This window comes from Hylobates moloch, unplaced genomic scaffold (assembly GCF_009828535.3).
Source record: "Hylobates moloch isolate HMO894 unplaced genomic scaffold, HMol_V3 SCAFFOLD_14, whole genome shotgun sequence".
NCBI classification, from domain to species: Eukaryota; Metazoa; Chordata; class Mammalia; order Primates; family Hylobatidae; genus Hylobates; species Hylobates moloch.
In genome coordinates, this window is record NW_026652289.1 from 10,165,249 (window position 1) to 10,175,670 (window position 10,422).

The 10,422-nt window shown below is 39.9% G+C and overlaps 1 pseudogene; it reads right to left on the reverse strand.

Annotated features, from left to right (window-relative positions):
- Window positions 1-9,049: 9,049 nt before the first annotated feature.
- LOC116482120 (oligosaccharyltransferase complex subunit OSTC-like) lies at window positions 9,050-9,593 on the reverse strand (annotated as a pseudogene).
- Window positions 9,594-10,422: the final 829 nt, after the last annotated feature.

Sequence of the window (10,422 nt, forward strand, 5' to 3'; positions counted from 1 at the left end):
GTCCCTGTAAGGGGTAGATTCTGTTGGTTCTAACCAAGTGGCAGTGCAGTTTCTTAACTTCTCTCTTGTCCTTTGCCCCCCTTCCTTTCTCTTCCACCCTCTACCAACCTCCTGTAAGGTCAGTGCCAGGGACAGCATGGCACCAAGTTGGGGAAGCATAGAGAGCCAAGTAGGCAGCCTTGATGGACTTTGCTGGCTCATCTTCAGTGGGTTACAGTGGAGTTTCTGACCTCAGGGAATATTTCAATCTCATGGGTAACATTATATATTTTGCACATTAAGAATAATTTGATATAGGCCAGGCGCGGTGGCTCAAGCCTGTAATCCTAGCACTTTGGGAGGCTGAAGTGGGCGGATCACGAGGTCAGGAGTTCGAGACCATCCTGGCCAACATAGTGAAACCCTGTCTCTACTAAAAATACAAAAAATTAGCCGGGCGTGGTAGCAGGCACCTGTAGTCCCAGCTACTCGGGAGGCTGAGGCAGGTGAATGGCGTGAACCCGGGAGGCGGAGCTTGCAGTGAGCCAAGATGGTGCCACTGCACTCTAGCCTAGGGGACAGAGCCAGACTCTGTCTCAAAAAAAAAAAAAAAAAGAATAATTTGATATAAATGTGACAGATGTCACAATAATAAGCAATACGGGCACTTGCTAATTATTCTTTGTCCTCATCTGTAATTTCAAAATGCAAAAGGGGTTGCAAGACTGATGTGGAGAGTGATAAATGGCCAACAAATGCTTGCTGGTGCCATAAAGTTCTCTTTATGAAGAGAACTCCACACGCCTGCTATATCATTTGTCATATCATGCCACATGGTAGCACCCCAAAACTCAGTGACTGCAAAGGAGAATTCATTGTGGCTGCTCACCCATGGGTGGGTGTGGCTGGGTGGTCCTGCTCCAGGCATCACTCATTCTCTGCCTGGGGTTGGAGGTTAACCACGGGGTTAGCAGTGGCATGCTCTTCTGGTGGAGAGGTTTGGGAGGCAAATGGGAAAACAAAAGGCTGCTTCAGGTCTGGGCTGCCGTGGCAAACTCTCCTGCCCACATACCATCAGCTGAAGCAAGTCACATGGCCAAGCTGAAAGTCAAGGGGAAATAAAATGCATTCTTGGCATGATGAGGCTGGGCAAGGGTATAGACACAGAGAGAGGCTGAGATGGGGGCCAATCCTTCGGACCACAGTCTCTCTCTCCTGGCTCATTTTGGGAGATACATCACCTTACCGTCGTTAGGGATGGCTTCTATGAGGAGATGACATTTAAATTGAATTCTGGTGGGTCATTGTGGCTCATGCCTGTAATACCAGCACTTTGGGAGGCCGAGGCGGGTGGATCACTTGAGGTCAGGAGTTTGAGACCAGCCTGGCCAACATGGGGAAACCCCATCTCTACTAAAAATACAAAAATTAGCTGGGTCTGGTGGCGTGAGCCTGTAGTCCCGGTTACTTGGGAGGCTGAGGCAGGAGAATGGCTTGAACCCAGGAAGTGGAGGTTGCAGTGAGCCGAGATTGCACCACTGCACTCCAGCCTGGGTGACAGAGTAAGACTCTTCTCAAAAAGAAAAAAAATAAATAAGTTGAGTTCTGCATGACAGGAAAGAATCAGCCACTCAAAACCTGTGGAAAGAGATTTCCAGGTAAGGAGAACAGCAGGTATAAACATGCTAAGGGAGGAGCAACCTCTCCAGCTCCCAAAGGCGGCCTTCCACGATGCTCCTACCTGCACTTTTCCTGTGTTTTGAAGGGAAACATTCTCCCCCGAATTTTTAAGAGCCTGTGAGTGCAGTAGCAAGGCCAGCTTCCAACAGGATTGATTACTTATCTATTTATTAATAGACCTTATTTTTTAGACCAGTTTAAGTACACAGCAAAACCAAGAGGAAGGTGCAGAGATTTCCCACACACCTCAGGCCCCACACACGCATGGCTTCCCCAACTAGAAACGTCCCTCACCAGGGTGGTGCGTTTATTCCAACTGATGAACCTGCATTGCTACATCTCCATCGCCCAGAGCCCGTGGTTTACTTTAAGGTTCACCCTCCACATTGTACATTCCGTGGGTTTGGACAAACGTATAAAGACACAGATCCACCATTACAGTCTCATGCAGCGTAGTTTCGTTGCCCCAAATATCCACCAATTAATTTTAAGTGCAACAAAACCTCAGAAACATCATTGACATAGCAAAAGAAGGATAAAGGAAAGCAGCCAGTGCAGCGTCTCCACTTTTTCTTTCTTTAAGATCATAAAGGTCTTTGACGCATGGAAGGCAGGCTTTTATTAACTAGGCACTTGTATCATAAACATGATTTCCAGACTAGCAGGAAAGTCCCAGAATTCTGAGTCATTGATGTTTGAATAGATGTTTTGTAAGGCTAAGAATTTACTTTCACAAATAAAGCATTGATGAACTCAGTAGTGGCTTGAAATGAACCGGGAAAGTTTTATGCTGTGCGCTCGGCTTTTGGAAGACAGTGCCATGATTTATAACAATTTCTCCCTCTTAAATCTGTATTCATATTAAGAAAATCTTCTCTCTTTTTGGCCACCCATTGTGGTCAATGCCCAGTATGAAGGAGACCTATGTTTGCAAATAGAAAAACAATTAAACACAGTTTAACATGGAGAAACAAGATATTCACCTGATATGTGCTAGGTATCTGCCCTTGGATCACAGGATATGGGGCTGCAGTGGTGTCTTCTCTCATAGTGAGAGTGACAATATAAAACAATGAGGAAGAATTCTGTTTGTGAAATACAATTGTTTCAAGAGTAAGATCAGTATGGTTTATTCCTTGTTCTGGGCTGCTGGTAACACAGCTGGGATATTTTAACACATTTGTGGGACTTCAGTAACAGAAAGGTGTAGAAACAGAGCTGGAGAGAGATCAGAGAAGGGCAGAGGATCCAGTATTTGATGCTGCGGGCTCTGATATATATTCCTAAGAACTAAATACCTTGTGTGGACTTTGACTTAGCAACAGCAAATGGTGGGAAACACGAGCTATCTGCACACAGTTGAAGAGAATGTGATGAGAAAGAGAATAATTTGCCTTGATATAAAGAGCTAGAGTTGGGTTGGGGACTCAGTGTGTAGAAGTCAGGGAGATAGAAGAGCCTCCTTGCAGAAATAAGGTCTTAGAACTTCAAATGAAAATACCCATGTCATGGGCTTGGGGTACCCCCTTTCCCACCTTGCTCTACCATAAACTTTCAGTTTTCTTAGCCAGTCTAAACAAATGGTTCCCTCATTCAAACTGTCCATTTGGACAAAGAAGTCCACTCTGAGGACTGGATCCACCATCTTATTCCAGGAGACTGAGTTGGCATGGGGTGGAGGGAAGAAATATGGTCTGAACATGGCACAGCTCCCTCTGCATTAGGAACCTCTGGGCCGTTTCTGTTGTTCAGTGGAATTTAATCATTCTCCACCCTGGAATCTAAAGCTCATCTGCCCTATCACTTGATGTAGGACTTCTCTATAGTAACAATACTGACAGCCACTCAGACTTGCTTAAACCTTTTTGCGGTTGGCTAAGTCACTTCTTTGTGAGGAGATCATTTATTGATATTTGCTTTAGGTCCTTTCAATGTACATAATCCTGGCAGTACAATGTCATCACCTGATCCATTTTATAAAATCTTTACTGCTTGCAACCCATCCTCAGTGACTCTGATAGAATTGTCCTGCGGAAGCTGCTGGCATCAATATTATTATTAGACTTTTGTTTTAAGTTAAGTTTATTATTATTATTAAACTTTCGTTTAAGTTACATGTGCAGGTTTGTTACATAGGTAAACTTGTGTCATGGGAGTTTGTTATATAGATGAATCACCCAGTTATTATGCCTAGTACCCATTAGTTATTGTTCCTGATCCTCTCCCCTCTCCCTCCTCCCACCCTCCACCTTCCTATAGGCCCCAGTGTGTGTTGTTCCCCTCTGTGTGTCCATGTGTTCTCATCATGTACCTCCCACTTATGAATGAGAATATGTGGTATTTGGTTTTCTGTTCCTGTGTTAGTTTGCTAAGGATAACGGCCTCCAGCTCTATCCATGTCCCTGCAAAGGACATGATCTCATTCTTTTTTATGGCTGCATAGTATTCCATGGTGTATATGTATCACATTTTCTTTATCCAGTCTATCACTGATGGGCATTTGGGTTGGTTCCATGTCTTTGCTATTGTGAATAGTGCTGCAATAAACATATGTGTGCATGTGTCTTTATAATAGAACAATGTGTATTCCTTTGGGTATATACCCAGTAATGGGATTGCTGGATCAAATGATATTTCTGTTTTTAGGTCTTTGAGCATCAATGTTATTTAACATTCTTCAGGTGATGCCAATAGGACAACTGAGGTTGAGCACAAGGACTCTAGGTGTTGGGAAGTGCTTTTTTATTCTGATGAAAGTCAGCTTTCCTGGAACCACCACCTAGCCATGCTGGTTCTGTCCTCTGGAGCAAAGTCCATTTCCTCTTTTATGTGACAGCCTTTCAAACACATGAAGTTGATAACTTGCTCCACCACTTCCCTAAGGCTTTCTCTTCTCCAGGTGAAGCCACTCATTTTGTCCACAGTTACTCCTATGATGTGGTTTTATTTCCTTCACCATCCTGAGCACAAGCAGCTTTGTCAGGATGCCACTTACAGTGTGTGTCTCTTCATGCTTTTGTTTCATTGTGAGATTGCTGTCAGCTAAATCCCCCCAATTTTCTCCCACTAAAAGCTTACAGCTTAGTCTGGGAGGTAAGCATGCCAGTAAGCCAAAGCCTCCTCATCCTGTAATTATGAAATTGATTTTTAAAGTCTAAATGCAGGACTTTTATTTACTCTTACCAAATTTCATCTTGTTGGGTTTAACCAATTTAATTCCGTCCTCCGAAAATATTGGTAAGTATTACCTATTGGGTAAGGCATCTTTATATTTTTATTCATGTTATTAATAACAATAATAATAGCCTCTATTGACTGCAAGCACCACCTGATTGGATTGAAAGAGACAGAGATGGAGCTCCAACCTCTAGAAGCAGGAAGTAGACTGAGAATCCTACAAAATCACCAACTTGGTATTCTTATAGAAGAGGAAGATATTCAGGAGCAGAAACAGGAGACCAGAGGGTACAACTAAGAGCACTGGGGAGTACTAGGCTCTAGAAAGGAATTTGCAACACCTATGGAGCTGGATTGCAGAAGTGCTCTGGGGGCCATTGCCAGCTCTGTGCCTTCTGTTTCCCCTGTTTAACGAGAGTGTCTCTTGTGGTTATCCTCTGCTTGTTCCACTATCGTATCCACTTGGACAGGATTTAGAGTGTTGAGATGTTTGCAGGATCCTGGGAGGGATAAATGCATTTGCATGCTAGAGAGATGTCAATAATTGGTGTCCAGAGGCAGATTGGATCTGCACTCTCTAACTGCTTGACCAATAGCATATGATGAAGTGACGTTGTGCCATTTTCCAGGCCTTAGTTTTAAGAAACTGGTAGCATCTGCTTTATTAATATCTCTTGAGAGGCTTATTCTTGGAATCCAGCCACCATGTTGAGAGGAAGCCCAAGCTGTTTTGTGGAGAGGCTCTCATGGGGAGGGTCCAACACCCAGAACAACTTGCCAGCCATGTGAGGGAGCCACCTTAGGAGTGATCCTTCACTCCAATCCAGCTGTCCCAGCTTATAGCAGTAGAGCTGAGATGAGCTGTCCCTGATGAGCCCTGCCCAAAGTCAGATTTAGATGCATCGTAAATCATAGTCATAGTTTTAAGCCACTAAGTTTGGAAGGGTTTGTTTTGAATCCATAGCAGTGCCAGGCACTGTGCTGGCAACTTTTTATATAGTTGATTATTTAATCCTTCAAGTGATGCTATGACTTAGGCATTATTTTCTTCTCCTAATAGACGGGAAAACTAAGGCTCAATGAGTTTAACTAACAGCCCAAGGTCATACAAGTAGTAAATGGCGATAATGGGTTTCAAACTGGATATTGTTTCATTCTTTGAACCTCTAAAATGTTGAGTAGGACAGATCCAAGGGCAAGAAAGCCATGCAGCCATTTATCGGACATCTATAGAGCACTGCCTGTGGAGAAAAAAAACATAGTCTGTCAAAAAGTGGTAGCTTAGAGGGGGGACAGACATGGAAACAAATAAATACAGTTCAGTTTGACATGTGCTAAAACATCTATATATTACATTCCTGACAGCTGAAGTGAAAGGATGTGACTACACTTTCAGTTCTTCTTTCTCTGCAGATTTTGCACCTGCAGAGATGTATAGATTGTACTTATCTACATGTTTTAATAAACAAGTGATAGCGTACTATAAATATTCTATGATTTTATCATATGTGAGCCCAATATTTTAAATTGATGACCACATTTATTAAACTGCTCTCCTATTAGATGTTTTTAATTTTTTTCTATTGCCCAGTGTTGCATAAGTATCTTTATATAAACAGCACATATATGGGTATATTTCTTTAGAAATTATTGACTCAAAGTTTCTGATTGTGATTTTTAAAAAATTATTGCCAGAAAAGCTTTACCAATTTGTACTTTCACCAAGAGTGCATGAAAGGGCAAATTTCTCCCCTCCTTCATCCCTGTGAACACTGCTTTTTTATCAGTCTGTTAAGTTTTTACCATATTGATGGGAGACTATTGTGTTATTGCTGTTTTAATTTTCAATTTCCTGGTTAACAGATCATTTCATTTGCTTTTGGCCCTATGAGTGTGTGTGTGTGTGTGTATATGTGTGTATGGGTGGGTATATATATTTGTGTGTGATATATATATATATATTTTCAAGACTTTCAAACATTTTTTTCCTGCTTAATTTTTTTTTTTTCCTGGCTGGGCACAGTAGCTCATATCTGTAATCTCAGCACTTTGGGAGGCCAGATAGCTTGAGCCCAGGAGTTCAAGACCAGCCTGGGAAATATGACAAAACCCTGTCTCTACATGGCTGGGCATGGTGACATGCACCTGTAGTCCCAGCTACTTGGTAGGCTGGGGTGGGAGGATCACTTGAAGCCTGGGAGGCAGAAGTTGCAGTGAGCCAAGATTGCGCTACCTCACTCCAGCCTGGGTGATGGAGGGAGGCCCTAGCTCAAAATAGGTATATGTGTATTTTTTCCTTATGAATTTGCATGAATTCTTTAAATATTCTAGATATCACTCCTGTTAATTGTTGCAAATACTTTCTTCAAGGCTGCTGCTTGTATTTCATTTTGCTTAAGGAGTTTTTTCTTATGGAGGCTTTAAAATTTCATGAGAACATCTTTCAATTTTTGCTTTTGGAGCTTCTGGTTTGGGTGTGGTTAGGAACACTTGTTCATAGGTTATAAATTCCCTGTATTTTCTCCTAATATTTATAGTTTAAAAAAATTTTTTAGCTCCTCAATCCATCTGGAATTTGTTTTGGAGTATGCTTATGAGGGAGGAAAGTCTAACTTCGTTTCTCTTACGAAATATATAATTGTATCAACACAACTTATTTAGTGACCCATCCTTTTCCCACTGAATTGAAGCCTTATAAAAATGAAATATATATCGAGGACTGTTTCTGTACTGTTTTATTTTGTTTCATTGATTTGTCTCTTTCTATTTTAGCAGATTTATGAGACATATAATGCAGATTTAAAGTATGTTCTGATATTTAATAGGCGTTTCCTTTAATTTTTTCAAAGCATTTGACAGTTCTTATGTACTTCCTCTTCCTGATGAACTTTAAACTCAACTTACCAGCTCCATAAAAAATTCTGTTGAATGTTGATTCAGATTGTATAGGATTTACAGATTAATTTGGAGAGAACTGACCTGTTTAAAATTTTGTTTTTCCATCCAAAATTACTGCATTAGCATTATTAAAAAATAACATCATTACAATTTATAACAGAGATTTAAAATCCTGGCTGCACATATTCATGCCTGGATCTCATCCCTAGAGTCTCCGATTTAATTAGTCTTGTAGTGATTCCAATATACACCCAGGGAACAAAACCACTCCTGTATAGGTTTTCTTTTTTTTTTTTAATTTAATTCTGGAACATTTTTCATTAGGCTTATTTCTAGGTGTGTTATGTATATATTTATTGTTATTATTAATAATATTCCTAAAAGTTCTAAAAGTTCAACTTAGATTCCTACTTTATACCTTATGCCAAAGTGAATTCCAGATGAATTAAAGAACTAAATATAAAAAACAAAACTCTAAAAGTATTAGAAGAAAATATGAGAGGTATTCAATTTATTATTGCTTATGTGTTAGAAAGCTACTGATTTTGTATCTGATCTTGTTATTTTAAATAGCATTTCAGTCAATTCTCTTGGGATAACAATTTGCCTAGAAGTAGAAAAATTTTTATCTTTTTATCTACATTTTATATCTCTTATTTACTTTACTTTTATCCGTTTTTAGATAGGACCTATAGGACAATGATAGATGGTAGCTGTGATAATAGGTATGATTGTCTTGTTTTTGACCTTAATACAACATTTCTAATCTTTCATTATTAAATATAATATTTTCTATGAATTTTCCCCTAGGCTACATGAGTTTACATCCTTTCTTTTTTTTTATTAGAAAAAGTATTTATTTCTGCTCCGTTCATACATCTTATTGTTCAGGAAACAGTTTTACATACATATGTGAAATAATCTACCATCACACACTCTAGTTAAAGGCAAAGCACCATAGGTAAAGCTGATCAGCTGTCCAGAGTTCTCAGCTTATGGAATCTTGCTTCTGGATTTTATGTTAATTTCTGAAAATCAGAAATGTCATCTCCAAAAAATGTTAAGGGGGTTGTAAAAAGTAATCACTTTATTTGATATTATAGTTGTAGATATGGAGTATATTTTAAGAAATGAAAAACTAAAAAGAAAATGCCACTCAACATCATTGGTATAGCAATAGGTCAGCAGGAAAAAAAATACTGTGATAAACTTGTCTCTTTAATACCAAGAAGAAATTCTATTCCAAGCTTCAATACGCTTCCTGTTTTTTCACTAAATATTTCTTTTACTGCTGCTCTTCGTTCTTTTCCACATTTCATATTAGAGGATTGGTACAGCCTTTAAAACTTCATTGACAGGAGCAAATCCAGTATCCACTGATTTCTTCTCAAAGGCACTCTAACCCATCAGATAGCCCGGCAGTTTCATTCTCATGAATACTCTAGCCATGAAAAAACTCAGTAGGACACAGACGAATCCAATGAACAGAAGAAGAAATCTACTGAGTTTGGGATATTTGGTGCATTCGATCAGTCCAGGATTATGAAACCTAAACCTTCCACTGTAAACAGGAAGCTGGATGCAAGTCCTTCCATAATATATTGTCCATTTACTCTGAAGGCCAAGAAAGCTACTGGCCTCTGATGCCCATGTTCATCAGTCATAGAGCCAACACTTGGAGGTTCAACAATAACATCATAAATTATTCCTCCAGTGATGGGGAAGTAAGACATCACCCCCAGAGCATACACAGTCATGGCCGACAGCATGTGCAACCAGGGCGGCTTCTACAGCTTCAGGTTGGGACATTTGAGCACTAAGAATGGGACATGGTACAAAGTCTCCATGTTGGTGGCAGCAAGGGCCATTCTCAGCCGATTTTACATCCTTTCTTAGTCTACTAAGAGCTTTAAAAAAATTCCAAAAATGGTGTTAATTTATGAAATGAATTTTTGGCATACATTGAGATGAACAAAATGTTTTTGCCCTTAAATCCATTAATAGAGTCAACTATGTCAGAAATTTCCCAATATTGAACCACTTTGCATTTCTAGGTAAATTTTGCTTGACCAGGGTTAAAAAATAGTGAAATATTACAAAATGTGGTTTGCTAATATATTTCTTAGAATTTTAAGTCTATGTTCATGGTAACCTTGACCAATGGTTTCACTTTTTTTGGTGACAATTTTGTCAGGTTTTGGAATCAAGGTGATGCTAGCTGTATAGAACGATGCTATCCAGATAGAGTCTAGAAGCCATCTTTGTGTACTTTCAGACACATGTAATTTAAGATTATCACTAGCTGATATGGTTGGGCTCTGTCTCCACCCAAATCTCATCTTGAATTGTAGTTCCCATAATCCCTACATGTTGTGGGAGGAACCAGGTGGAGATAATTGAATCATGGGGGCTGTTTCCCCCATCTTGTTCTCATGATAGAGAGTTAGTTCTCACAAGATCCGAGGGTTTTATAAGTGGCTTTCCCCTTTGCTGGGCACTCATTCTTTTCCTTCCTGCCACCATGTGAAGAAGGACATGTTTGCTTCCCCTTTGCCATGATTGTAAGTTTCCTGAGGTGTTCCCAGCCCTGCAGAACTGTGAGTCAATTAAACCTCTTTCCTTTATAAATTACCTAGTCTTGTGTATGTCTTTATTAGCAGCATGAGAACGAACTAATATACTTTCTTC